The sequence below is a fragment of the Pteropus alecto genome, unplaced genomic scaffold (genome assembly GCF_000325575.1).
Source record: "Pteropus alecto unplaced genomic scaffold, ASM32557v1 scaffold5, whole genome shotgun sequence".
Classification (NCBI taxonomy): domain Eukaryota; kingdom Metazoa; phylum Chordata; class Mammalia; order Chiroptera; family Pteropodidae; genus Pteropus; species Pteropus alecto.
In genome coordinates this window covers 21,798,244-21,813,528 of record NW_006441953.1, presented here as the reverse complement: position 1 = coordinate 21,813,528, position 15,285 = coordinate 21,798,244, and the positions used below count along the sequence as shown (strand labels likewise).

General features: G+C 36.9%; 1 protein-coding gene and 1 pseudogene across 5 annotated transcripts in view; both read right to left on the bottom strand.

Annotated features, from left to right (window-relative positions):
• KCNIP4 (potassium voltage-gated channel interacting protein 4) overlaps window positions 1–15,285 on the bottom strand; it is a 950,399-nt gene that overhangs the window by 105,572 nt on the left and 829,542 nt on the right. The window lies entirely within an intron of this gene.
• LOC112485646 lies at window positions 1,913–2,031 on the bottom strand (annotated as a pseudogene).

Sequence of the window (15,285 nt, the reverse complement as noted above, 5' to 3'; positions counted from 1 at the left end):
ATTAGCTGCATGTCTGGAACTGGCAGACACTTTTAGAATCTGCATGGTACACTGCCTGACAGTGTGTGAAGCAGTCCCCTGCCCGCATGCTAAGAGGACAGCTGTGTGTGAAGGCATTCTGCTCGGGACGATACCATCTACACTCCCCAGCCAAAAACACTGAAAGAAAATTGATGGTGAAGGTGGTCAACCAGCAAAGTGCCTTAGTATGGAGGGCATTTTACCCCCACAGAGACTAAGCACTCTTTGATAGATTAATTATTTTATATCACTTTAGTATTTATTTATTCATTTATTCAAAAAGCAGTTATTCTCATGCATATATTATAAACCTTATAAATACCGTTTGTTGTAGAACTGTGGATACACAGAGGTCATATAAAAATAAGTCTCTGCTCTCTAGAGTCTAACCATCTTCATGCTTGTAACATCTATTCAGTTGCATGACTGATTTGTCAGTTTCATTTATTAAACCCGAATTCACTGAGGGGAGGATTCTGTTCATTCATTAATTCATTTAGTCAAGAAAACATTTACTGAGTGTCTATAATGTGCTGGGAACCAGACAAAATTTCCTGCTTTAATCAATCTTATATTATAGTCGGGGAAGAAAAATAATCATAAAAAAAGAAATCACAAAACATAAAATTTGTCAGGTAGAAAGAAGGGATGATGCCTAGAGACTTCTGCTGGCGGACAGGTTGAGAGGTGGGGTGAATACTTGTAATTTTAGATATGGTGGCCAGAGAAGGTGTCAGTGGAGTCAAATTTGAGCAAAACTATCTAATGAGATGAGAAAGTTTCTTACCTTGTTTTGATTATTAGCAACTAGTACAGTATTACACATATTGGCACATGTGTGGAGTAATCTAAGCCATTTCTTAAGTTTTTCAATTAATATTTATTGGAATTAAAATGGATAGAGTAATACCTTAAATTAATTGGCTACATAAACCATGGAGTTTAATGAACTATTCACAAATTTATTGCCTTAGAAATCAAAATTAAATCTTCACATAAAAGTTAAACCAATCTACTAGTATACTAGCTCTTCAAAAATCATGAAATAAAGCAATACAAAAAAAAAAAAAGAATAAACGGTCAATGTGTAAATAAGTAGGCCACTTTAAATTGTGATATAACTGAGTGAAAATGCATTCATTTTTACTCGTGGGAAAGGTGGACATTACAAAGCCTGACATTACTGAACATAGAGCTTCATGTCTCTGACTCTCCACATCCAAATAGTAGCATATGTGAATGGTCATTTTTCCCTTACTGCTTTTCCTCTTTTGCAAAAAATACCATTACATATCAATGTCAGGTTTTAGTGGTGAGTGATGAGCCATGAATTATGAATTCAAGAAGTAATGATGATGGTAATAGAAGTGGTTATTTCACCATGATGAGAATTATGCTTATTTTCTTTGTTTTTGTAGTGTAGCTAGTAGCAAAAACGGAAGATTTTCTGTGGCTTTGCATGGAAATAAAGACTCCTGCTCCATAATTCACAGCCTTGTTGGGTTTCCATCTTGTGCTTTTGAATTATGGACAATGTTTTTCTTCCTAGATACTGCGCTTGTTGATGTCTGGTGGAGGAAAATGGCTAATTTCCACAGATTTGGTATCTTCCCATGAATTAATAACTATGACAAAATAATCAGAAGATTCAATGGCATTGTCATCACGCCTGTGTCTCCTTTCAATCAGTGACAAGTAGTAACTTGATACTGAGGCTAGAAAGTACATTCTTCACTAGTTGCAAATGTGAGCTTATTTGCTGGCATATCTGTTTTTTATTTTTTTAATTTTATTTTTATTTATTTATTTTTTTTAGGCGAGGTAACCCTTGGTCGACCTCACAGATTGCAAGAACCTTGTCAGTTTATAATCCTTTATTATTTATTTTTTATGCCTACAGCACGTGGGCTTCCTAGGTGGTCTCCCATCCAAGTATTAACCAGGCCCGACCCTGCTTAGCTTCCAAGATCAGACGGGATCGGGCTTGTTCAGGATGGCATGGCCCTAACATATCTGTTTTTAAAATGGGCTTACAGCTTATAAATATGCAAATGCAAATAGTTCATTCTGGATTTTTACATTTATTCCTGGAAAAACAGGGCCCCAGAAAATGTGGAGTTTAAACTCTGGTGATAATTCTTGCTGAAAATTGCTGCCATACCATACCAATTGTTACTGGACCCTGTACTCAGCCCCAGATTGAAACTGTTCACCCTTAAGAAGGGTAGCAGCAGGGTTAGTGACTGAAAATGAGGAGGACAATATCTGCATTTAATTCTGTAACTTTATGAATTCTGGAGGCAGAACACTGACCTTCCTAACTGACCTGTTTTGTTTTGCCTGATTATAAAATTACCTCTTAAATCTATCAGTTCATTAAGAAGGACGGAGCCAGAAGGTGCTTGAATTTGCTAGAAATTATCTACAGAATCTAAATGCAAATAAGTTTAATTCTACACAGAGCTGTGACTTAAAGACACCTGTTTCTCAAAAAATGAATGCTAGTCTGTCAGCATCTGTCTCTCTCCTAGGTCTCTCTCTGCTTCTGTCTGCTGTATGTCTCGCTTTCTTCCTTAGTCTTTGTCGCTTCCTTATCTCTCTGTCTTCCTCCCCAGCTCCATCTTTGTGTTTCTCGGGCTTTATGTCTGTTTCTGCCTTTGCCCTTCTATATGTCTCTATTTGTACTTCTCCTTTATCTTTTCTGTTCTCTACCTCCGTCTCTCTGTCTCTCTCTCCATCCCTCCGTCTCTCTCCTCTCTCTCTCTCTCTCTCTCTTTCTCTGTCTCTCTGCCTCTGACTCAATCAAGGCAGAGTCCCATTTGATCTCTACTTTTGTCTTGATTGCATGTCTCATGAAATATTTAGAGAGAGCTTTAGTCAGCTGAGGACAGGATAATTATCGCACGTTATTGCTAGGCAAACGTTGTAAACGACTAGATAATCGGAAGCTGCAGTGCTTTCCAAATTAGTCCTGAGCGCTTGTGATCATCCACATCGCCGTCCTGCTCTCTGGGCGGGACTAGCTGGAGAACGCTGGGAGAAAACAATGACATGGCAAAGGCATCTGTTTCCTTTGGGCTCCTTTAAGAGTCATCGCCGAAGCCCAATTTTCCTTTGTTCCTCTGCAGAAATTGCCAAAAGTGCTGCTATGATGATATCTTTTGTGTGGCAGTTGGGGAATTATGTGGAGTTTTTTGTAAGTACAGTGACTAGACCTCCTGGTTTGCCTGGGTCAGTGCCAGTTTTTGACTGTTACCCTAACATCCTATGTGTTAGTGCCCTTTTTGTGTTCAAATATGTTCTGGTTTAGATGGCGAACTATGTGGTCCTACTATACTAATGACCAGAATGGTCTGTTCCCACAGAGTAGTGTGTAGGCATTTCCTGACGGCCACTTCATTACACTGTAAACAATGTAAATTATGCAACTTTATTTTAAAAGTATGTTTTAAAAGTAGTTATAATTAGTAGGAAAGATAAAATAGGAAGCTAAAATGTAAATATCTGCACACGACGCAATATTATTGTAATATTATTGTGCTATATTCAGCTTTAAAAAAAATGAAGGGCACTCCATCATATGTGACAATATGGATGAACCTTGAGAGCATTGGGCTGAGTGAAATAAGCCAGTCACGGAAAGATAAATACTACATGATCCTACTTACATGACGTATCTAAAATTATCAAATTCAGAGAAGCAGAGATTGGACTGGTGGTTGCGAGGGGCTGAGGGCAGGGGAGAGGGTGAGATGCCAAATGCAGACAGTTTTAGCTGTGCAAGATGAGTAAGGCCTAGAGATGTGCTGTACAGTTACTAGTTAACCGTTCCGCACTGTGCATGTTAAGTATTCTTACGCAAAGATGTAAGTCATTTGGGGCACCTTCATTCTAACATTTGTAGTGGAAACAACTGTGGCTTTCGTGTCAAAAAAACCTGGTTTGCGTCTCATCTCTGCCACGTTTTGTTTGTGAGACTTTGTAAAAGTGACTTAACCTCCCTGGGCCTCTTTGATCTCACCTGTATCGTGGGAATACTAATAATGCCAGCCTTGCTTTGTCCCGGGGTGGTTAGGAGATTTAGAAGAGGTTACATATACACAGCTTCTGGCTAGTAATGTTCTTCCTCAACCAGTGAGTGCTGGAGAAGTGTGTTTAAGCCTCAGCACCCAAAGCAAAAAAGAATGTTTTTAAAGTGACGGCAGTACCTTATAGGATATAGCAGCAATTAAAGCGTTTCCCACACCCAAATCTCTATCTTGAGTGTTTCCTCTTTAATACTAATTTTATTATAACTATGAATTAAACATAAATCTGCCCGTACTATTTCTTTTCTTCAAGTTAATACAAAAAAACATGTATACATATGTATATTAATATATGATTTTAAGTGTTTTAGTTCCAAGCCATGTTCCAAACTTCAAATTTTCGTTTTGTTTTAGTACCAATTTAGTTCCAAACTTCAAATTTTCCTTTGGGATAAGTTGATCATATATTTAAGATCGGAAAGCTAGTTACATTTGAGTGCAGTTGATTTTTCTGATAACAAGAAGTCACAAATATAATTTATGAGTTGAGTTTTAATAAGATTTGGGATTATCAAATTCATTTTCTTGTCAGAGTGTTTCTTTATTATGTAACGAATCTTTCTGCCCCTCCCCTTCCCCATCCATATTAATTTTCATACATCTTATGGTGCTCAGTTCATTTGATGATTGACCAGTTACCTGACTACTGCTCTTTAATAATATGCTTGAAAAAAATAACGTGTTTGTTGTGTTCATTCTATTCAGCTTCTTCCAGTATAAAATCTTATAGTCTCATAGTTCATTATAAAAACTTTGGATTTCATTTATAGTGAGACAGAAAATGAAGAATTTTTGAGAATCGGAGCAATATAATCTAGCTTATGCTTTATTCAAGAAATATTCATTATGCACTGGCAGAAACAAGCCTAGTCTCCTGCTCTCATGAAACTTATACTCTAATGTGGAAAGCAAATACAAAGAAGGGATTGAACAATAACACAAGGAAGTTTAAATTTCACTTGAACGTGATCTTGCCTTAAGCAAAGATGCAGATAAATAGTGCCTAAGATGTAGCTAACAACCAGAACTTTTTACGTATCAAGTACTTTGCAAGCATTATATCATTTTATCCCCACAAGAACCCCCTGTTGCAGATAATATTATATCAGACAAATGACAGGTGAGAAAATTAAGGGTTGAGAGATCCTTGCAGTGTATAAGTGTCAGTATCAACATATGAGCACATGTCCATCTGTCTAACTTCTGGGTTTGACATTCTGACTTGTAGACTAAACTATAATGGCTCTAATAAATAATTAGACCATTTCACTTATTTTGTGTGTCTAATTGTGTAACCTTCAGCTACAGGATAGTGTTTCATTTCGTGGCATTTTTCATTTTATACTCCCTCCCCCCACTAATTAGGCTTCTTAAATTATCCTATCTTGAATATGTACTGAAAATTTGATGACTTGCATTCCTTTGCTGGAAATGTTGCTTCGAATTCTATTTTCTGTAGGCCATTCATCAAATTCCTGGTGGTATTAAAAAATAATGCAGTTGAAGAAAAAATTGCACTAGGAGATCCAATGTCTTCATCTGAAAAATGGGGATAATAATATGTGACACTTACTAATCTCAGGGAAGTTAGGGAATCAATGAAGTAATTGTTTCTGCAACATCCTTCAAATGCTAGAAGAAATAACATATGATCCATTATAACTTCCAACGTGAAAACTACTTTGCTATCCTTTTGGATCATTGTATTAAATGATTTCACCTTTCAACAATATATTCTGTAAACTGATTTCATTAATTTAACCAATAAATATTTATTAAGTATATATAAGGCAGACCCTGTGCTACAATTGGGATAAAAGTCAAATAAGATATTCAATGAAGCTCAGGTACTTAAAATTTTGTGAATACCATTAGTTGGCCCTGGCTGCTCACTAGAATCATCAGGGTGGCTTTAAAATGCAGCCATGCTTTGTTACTCCAGACCAACTGAATCAAGGAACTCAAACGTGAAACCAAATCTGAAAAAAGTTGTTCTGTCTGGGCCAATCCTGTGCCAGATAGGTTTTCCAAAGAACTGTGGCTTTTGTTTTGAGATCGCAAACTGATATCTAGTTGTTTCTACATAAACACTGTACTGGATTGAATAGTGTCTCTCAAAAATTCCTGTTCACGATGAGCCTCAGCATGTGACTTTTGGAAATAAGGTCTTCGCAAATGTCATTAGTTAAGTTCGAATGAAATCATACTGGATTAGGGTGGGCCCTAAATCAAATGACTTGTGTCCTTGTAAGAGAGAGGACACATGTGTGCACGCAAACACACACACAGAGGGGAGAAGGCCACGTGAAGATAGAGGCAGAGAGGGGTGACACAGCTACCAGTGATTGCCAGCAACCACCAGAACCCATGGAGCAGATTCTCCCTCAGCGTTGCCAGAAGAAACTGGCCATGCAGTCACCCTAATTTCTGGATCTGGTCACCTCAATTGTGAGAGAATACATTTTCATTGTTTCGAGCCACCTAGTTCATGATAATTTATTACAGAAGCCCTAGGAATCTAACATAGACATCAATGAACACATTCTCAAGAACGTTGGATAAAGTCAAATTAAATGACGGACACATTTTATCCTCTGCTTTACATAGAACATTCTCTTCAAATACAGAGTCCCTCAAAATCTAAGACCTGGTGCTGTACCAGTAATACTTTCTTTAATAGTACTGGTAGTTTTTGTAAATTGGTACCGAGCATATCCATCCTAGGTAAATTAATCGCTACACACTATGGCTGAGTGGATTTCTACTGGTGTCAGTGGGCCATATTTTATACTCTATAGTTAGGGCTGAGTAAATCCCTGTTGAGTCTGAGCATTCACAAAGAACTAGCCTAGAAGTAAGGATCTTCCCATCTTTGTTTCAAATTATTTAATTAATTAATCAGATATTTACTAAACACCAATGACTTTCTGTATCACTGAGCTTAACAGCCAAATTCCCTACAATGGCACGTAGTGTATACAATCCTCATTCCATAACTCATCTGTCTCACATCTTATTTTACTCTTCGCATTCTGTCCTTGTCACCTACTGGTTTCTATGCCTGAAATGTCTTATCTAAATATCTTCAAGGTCACTCCCTCCCCTCCTTCAAATCCTTCCTCCAATGTTACCATTTCAGCGAGGCCTTCTCTGACCACCCTATTGAAAACTGGACCTTACCATAACCAATCCCTGTTCCTCTTTCCTGCTTTATTTTACCCCATAGCCTGGCTTATGTTATGAGCTGAACTGCACTCCCCACAGATTCGTATGTCGAAGCTCTAACCCCCAGTACCTCAGAATGTGACTGTGTTTGGACACGGGACCTTTAAAGAAGCAATTAGGCTAGAATGAGGCCCTTAGGGTAGGCTCTAATCTAATTTGACTGGAGTCCTTATAAGAAGAGGAAGAGATACTAGGGCATAGACAAAAGGCTCCATGAAAACACAATGAGAAGGTGGCCATCTGTAAGCCAAGGAGAGATGCCTCAGAAGACACCAATCCTGACGGCACCTTGATCTTGAACTTCTAGCCTCCAGAGCTGTGAGAAAATAAATTTCTGTTGTTTAAGCCACCTAGTCTTTTGTTATAATGCTCCTAGCAAACACATGCAGCTAACCATAAAATCTATTGTCCAATTTGGAACACCATTGAAGATGAAAAAGGGCAGAATTAATAATCAGACCTGGACAAGTGACATATACTGTGACTTCCTAGCTATACCAGGACCTTTGGTAGCCTGATCCAAAGTCTGTCACTGTTAATGTGCGATGTACTTTATTTAGTTATATGTTTATCACCTGCTTGTCTCTATTAGGCAGTAAATTTCTTGAGGGAAAGTATTTCTGTGTTTTTACTGCTCTATACCCAGTGCCTAAGTGTCTAGCACATAGCTTCTTCTCAATAAAAATATGTTGAATAAATAAATGTAAACTGTGGGGACCGGTTGATGTTCTTTGCTCTTTACATAAAGGTGTCAGTGTTCACTGATCTTTATATAAAAACAGCTATCTCAATGTGACTACTCATTATCTTGCACTTGCTATGTGCTCGGTAGGGTATAGGCACTTTACATATATTATTATTCATTCTTACAGTAGCTTTGCAAGCTGGGTGTGATCCCTGTTTTATATTTGCAGAACTTAATTTCTTAGAGATTTTAGGTCACTTTTCCTATATCCCTCAGCGAGTAGCTAAGAATTCAAACTCAGGTCGGCATCTTTTAATGCAGAAAAGATGTTTGCACATTCTCAGCAGTTAGAAAAGGACATAGATGCATATTTACAATTCATTAAGTTTATTGAAATGATTAATAGTTACTCGTCACAATATTGTACATGTTCAAGTACAAATGCTATCCACAAATTATATCAGTGTGAGTTGCAGAATAAGTCATTTTCAATTAAACTGTGTAGGTGGAAAGATTGCTAATGCTTTAATCCTGAATTCTCTATCAGCGCTACAGAAAAATTGAGGACCACAAATCAATGTCTCTAAATGAATATGAGTAGCTCTTCCTCCTAATTTGATTTTTAGTAACTAATGCTTTGGACTGACACACAATGTGAAATATTGTCCTTGGAAACAAGCAGCTGTTTCTGCTATTCAATATTTTTATTTATTAGAAACTGAGCCAGGAAAATCCAATGTTAAAATTTATCACAGGAGTTGAGGGACTATGTCCTGAAGAAGAAAATTAATTTCATGCCAATTTTGCAGACATTGTCTGATATCTTTTTAGAAGTTACTGGTATCTTGACCACATCAAAATGTTGCCTAAGAGAATTTGAGTTACATATAGTCATACTTTGCATGCAAATTTAAAATAGTACCAAATAAAATAATAAAGCCTCACACTATGTTCAAAATTGAAACTAATGCAATACCCAAATCTTAGTCTGGAATTTTATAACTTCAAAGCAGGCAGACTGACTAAATGGTGGGTGAGCTCTTTAGGATATTACTTTAAGGCAATACAATATACATACCTTAAAGAAACTCTGGTCTCCTTGTTAGTCTATGGAAATATCCAATTAAGATCATCGAGAATGAGTTCAAATAAAACACAATATCTTTATAATTCATAATAATCAGTCTTACCCAAAACACAGTGGAAATAAAATTTCAATCCTGAAAATCTTAGCATCACTCGATTCAATTCTACAAATGTCTGTTGATTTAGACTTATTAAATGCTCCTTGATGTTTTCTACTCTCAGAGATCTTAGGGTTTCATTGGAGAGAAGGTGAACTTTTGAGAGATGAAAGTGAAATAACTTAGGAAAAAAACAGTTTACTTCAAAGGCTAATTCTGTGCCTACCTCTGGTATGCAGAACTCCTTAACAGTATTGGATTGATCAGATTGTCTGGCTCTCTCAGATCTCCATGAACTGGAATGGAGGGCTGCTTAGGAAACCAAAAGCCATATTTTAGACATCTGCTATGACTGAACATTGTAAAAGGCACATTATAAATACAGGCACACCTTGGGGACAGTACAGGTTGAGTTCCAGACCATCGCAATACAGCGAGTCGTAATCTGTATGCAGGTGGTGGGTCTTGCCTTGAATTTGTTTAATAAAGCACAATGTCTGTCAAGTAAGACACTGAACTCAGGAATGTTTTAACTTGCCTAAGATCAGAAGTCTAAAAACTAATGGAACGTGTCTGTGAACCTGGTCCGTCTGAATACTAAAGCCACACATATCCTATTCACGTTCTATTCATCTCTGTTTCCCCAGCATTGTGCACATTGCCTAGCACTGACTATGCGATGCATGTTTGTTAAATTAATGAATCGATGTTGGTTGCATTCCAAAGCAGAAAGGGAGGCTCCTTTTTAATGAATAAACCATGACTTTTTCAAGCTTTCCAAAAACAGTATTACATTGGGTCAGTCTGAAATGCTGGACACTAACAAACTGATCTATTACTTGGAGACAAAGGCATTCAGAAAACTGAGGCTTGAATATTGGCAGAGCCAGCCCTCCTCTGGTGGCCTTCAACGTTAGGCTGCTGGTTAGTGGGAGTTAGGCTGCTGGTTAGTGGCAGGGAAAATTATGGTAGTAGTCAACCCAGCATCGTCTTTAATCGTATGAGAAAACAGTGCTGGTAAAATGCACTTGGATCGTAAAAAGAAACAGGTAAGAGATATGAGACTCAGATAAACCGTTCTTATTGTGAGAAAGCAATATGATACTGTCAAGCTAAAATTTCATGGGAAGCTTCTAAAATGGCTTTCTGGGTAAGGAAAATTATGGATCCTATCTTATACTCTGGATGAATAAAGCCATTACCTTCAACATGACCTCAGGATTCTGTGCATAGAATCAAACAGGACAATTTGTCTAATGAATGTATTTATAGTCAAGATAGATATGAAGTTCGTGTAGGCTTTTTGCGGGGTGGGCATTGAACTAAATGAGTCTGAGCTTCATGTTAATAATAAGTAACAAATGCTGGGTTTTCTGAGCACCTTACAAAGCACTATATCTGATTTGATTATCAAAACAGTCCTATGAGGTGAGCATGTGGGATATTATAGTCTATAATTTATAAATGAGAAAATTTATGAAGCTTAGAAAATGTACAGCTCAACTGCTGTCTAGCTGAGACTGACTTTATTTCAGGTCTCTTCCTTTATGTTCTTGCTGCTTAAAATGTCGTTCTCAGACCGGCAACCTCATCTTGGAGCTTGTTAGAGATGTAGAAGCTTTGGACTCACCCTGAGCTACTGAATCAGAATTTGCATTTCGATAAGATCCTCCGGTGATTTGTATGCACCTTAAATTGTGAAAAGCATCTTATAGATCATGCTGCATTAGTCATCTGGAATGTCTCTGCTTTGGGAATCTCATCTCAATTCCTTATGAATGAGGGTAAGTGGAGGGCGCTATTAGAAGAATAAGCCGCCAATTTATGAATCTTCTCAAAATATAACCAGATTTAAATGTTAATGGCACCAATGACTCTGAATTCTGGTTTTGCCCTTTGTTGTGTGGCTTTGGGAACACTTCTTAACTATTTCAGCTTCTGCTCCTCATCTGGAAATGAGCATAATAAGGATATCAACCTCGCGAGGTTGCTGTGAGAGTCAGGTGAAATGCCTCAGATCTGGCACGTGGTGGGAACACACAGTGTCACTATTTTAAGAATAATACTCAACAGAGATCACTCTCACTGTCTTTTTTACCAAGAAAGAAAAATAAAAACTTTTAAAGAGGTTCTGTTGGCTCTTCATTAAGTCAACCCTTTGAACACTGTCACAGAGACTCACTCCCTGTGAACTCTAATCTATGGAATTCTTCCAAGGGGCACAAGGTAGTTGCGAGTTTCCAGGAAGTTATCCCAGTAAAAATCCTTGATGCATTTTCTAGACTTTTCATCTCAGGAATTAGTCTTTGTTTGTCTACACTCAGGTTCTAAAAGACCAACATTTTTGGAACTGCAAGATTGGTCCCGTTAGGGTTTGATCAATTTTTAAAAATTATTCTTAAAATTTGTAAAACAACTGAGAAGAGGCTCAGATAACTTTTCTTCTCTAGGAGTCTGGAGATGAGAGGGTAGAATGCTTGGCTGCTGAAAGCCACAAGAACGCTTTAGAAATTGAGTTTTAGGGAAAGGAACTGATCACAGCAGGGTTAGCTAAAAACAAACCCCCATGGGGTCCTCAATTCATTCCCCCAGCCCCATCCTGCTGGTGCAGTAGGGTATTTTAAAGAAAGAAATTGCAACTAAATTAACTGGCTGTGTTGTTTCCGGTAAGTGCAGAGGCAATATGAAGACCTGATTTCATTCTGAATGAGACAAGGAACACGAAAAATGTTTTATTAAAATGTGCTTAACAGAGATGAGTTATTATTAGTTAATATCGTGCTCTTGTTTCTCATACGGGAAGAATCTCCTAGCCTCGATGTGTGGTATGCAATTCAAAATTAGATATCATAAACCACTAGGGTAAAAGCACAAGAGGCCAGTACCAGAATGGTGCTCCTGCATGCAGAGTCATTATTCTTTACAGACTTAGCAAATCCTTAAAAGACAGTCTGAGAGTAAGGATCTGAAAACAATGCAAACCGTCAAAGGCATATCTTGAATTTAACAATGCAAAATGACATTTAAGTCGAGTATCTTGGTTCTTCTTGCTTTTTTTTTGTGGGGGTCATGTATATTTCTGTTGATCTTTATTTTGCACCATTTTTTTTGATTTGATACTTTCAAATCTCCACTGATTTCCACAGGGCAAGTATTAACAGAGGGGGTGAGTGACATGGCATGGATTTAAAACTGGTCTTTGTTAGGCTTCCTCGTTCCACCACAGATCAGTGCCTCCTCTTAGTGGGGGGACCCCAGGTTTTAATTAGCCAAATGAGATGGAAGCACCCGTTTTTCTTTATCATGGGTTTTAAAGATGTAAATAAAAAATAACAAGCCACAGACTTTTTCTAAGTTTCCAAAGATAAAATTTTTCTTTTCAAATGGAAAATAGTTATTTCTTTAAAAATGAAGTAAAACCAAATCATTCCTTAAGTACGACTTTGTATTTTTAAAGAGTTGAGAGTCAATTTCAAATTATTGTAAATTAGTTTACATATATTTTCACCTACCTACTCTATCACTTGCTACTTCTTTCTTAGTTAACTTTTGAAAAATCTGCTGCTTTTTTTAATCTTTCAAAATTTATTTCTATCTTTAACCTCATTGAGATATTATTATTATTATTATTTTTTGTATTTTGTCTTTAGGTTGTTTATCTTTTACTGGTAAAAATCTTATGTTTTATTATAAAATGTTAAGTTTTATTTTATCCTTTTCTTGCTTTAATTGGGCCTATTTCTTTTGTCTAGTTTCTCATCATTTTCCAGCATGTTCCACTGTATTTTTAAGGTTTTGCCTCATTCTTTTCTTTCTTTTTCAGTTTTTGTAGCTTATATATCATCAGTATTTATCATTTGCACCTTATGTTTATACTTCTTGTCAGGACCAGGCTTTTAGCCACTTAAATTCCTCTCATTTCAATTTAATTTTGGCTTGCTTCTAGTTTTAATTCAATTTTGATCACCTTTAAAACACTTTTTTGAATTAATTTTGTTTTGTTTTGTTGACTTTTTTTAAAATTTACTTTTACTCTTAATTTATAATGGTAGGCAGAGAGAGTGATCATAAACATGGCATCTGAGTGTAGAGCCTGTGATCTGAACAAGGGAGCCTCTAATGGCATGAGACCTCCTTCCTCTCTTTTGTTTGTTTTTCTTTCCAAAATAAAAGCTCCATGAGAACAATGGCCCATGCCTGTTTCCTCTTGTTGTATCTTCATTGTCTGGCTCAAAGGAGGCACTTAATAAAACTTATGACGGGTAATAATGATGATGGATAAGGAACACTAAGGATTACGTGAGTCCCTTAACAATTAATTCATTAGTACTATTTGTCAGACATTCTCCTGAGAACTTTCCATGCGTGAACTCATTTACTCTTCATAACAACCCTATGAGGAAGGCATCATCATTACCCCCATCTCCACATGAGGACATTGAGACCCAGATAGATAGATTTTTACTATCCCTTAAAGGGGTCGACTGGGGACACTCAGTTAGTAAGTGGAAGAGCCAAGACTTGAAACGGTGTCATACTGCTGGGTTCAAAGCCCTTAAAAATCCTTTGCCCACTGTCTGCTGTATCATGTAATAACTGGTCAATAAGAGGCAAGTACTGTGAGGAAGAGGTGCCTCTCAAAAGACCTTTACACAGTCACTACCTAAGACACACCAAAGGTATGTGGCCTCTCATGTCAATATAGGCTAGCTAAATAAAGGAGAGACAAGAACTCACCTAGTCAATTCATGACTGGCTATCCTTTGGATTACCTGAGCTTATTTCTTTGAGCAGACTGTCATCAACCCCTCCCTGCTCTGAGGCAGTCCTCAAAGTCCTACTCTATTAGATTATCAGTGTTAAATCAATCACAGCAGGTGATGGCTGACTCTCCTGGATGGGCATCTCTCTGTCAAGATTTATAAAAGCAGTATTTTAAAAAACTGCATTTACCAACTGAGCTAATTTTCTTCTCAGTTAGAACTCCATCATTCTTTAGCTCTACGAGTAAAAAGTGAATGGAGAATTGAATCAACTAAATATAGAACTTTCTATATTTTTGTATGTGACATGTTACTCTTCACTAGTAGAATAACTCTCTTCTCCCATAGTCAAGCTGTTCACCCCAAGTTGAGATTCAAGAATTGAGAGAAAGTTTTTATATACGCTTTTCAAAAATAGGGTGTTATTGATTTAATAGCATTGGTTTAAAACTATGCACTATTTGAAACCCTAGCAAATTCTTACAGGTGTCAGAGCCTTCACATTGAAACTATTTGTCAATTTTGCAGTGATGATTCATAAGCCATCTAGAATTTTCTCAACAAAAATAATCAAACAACGTGGTAGTTTCCATATTATTTTTTAAGGTTAAGTGCTTAAATATAGCAGAGAGATACTTTATTATAGATTTTTAAAATTAATATAAAACTTACTTAGCTAATGCATAGCATTGAAATAACTCAGCTATTTTTCTAGCACTCTTGATTCGAGAGTCCTTAACAGAACACTTGTTTAATTAAGCCTTACTGTTTTTTCCTACATCTTGATTAGAAAATGTTCAACTAATAATATAATTTTAACTATCAAAAATATTTTAAATTTTATGAATTTCATGAAAGAACACTTGCTTCAAATGAAACTTCCTTTCTGTCTAAGCAAATCTATGAGGCTGTAATTCTACTCATGTTTCTCCTTAATAATCTGAGGATTTCAAATGGAGAGACAGTAATCAGAAGGTATTTTGGGAAGAACAAAAAGGAAGAGGAGCAGGAAGAGCAGGAGGAGAAAGAAGAGAGAAGTAGTTTTGGAATAAGAAGTTGAAAGAAGGTATTTTTTAGTCCAACTCTAAGACATCAAGTTTTGTAATTAGAATTTAAAAGTACAAATGTTCCCTTTTGTGTAATGGCATTCTACATACAGAGGTGTATCAGTTTGCTAGGGCGCCATAACAAAATACTACGGACTGGGTAGCGTAGACAAGAGGAACTTATTTTCTCACAATTCTGGAGGCTAGAAGTCTAAGATCAACGTGTCAGCAGCCTTGTTTTTTTCTGAGCCTCTCCTCAGCTTGGAGAAGGCT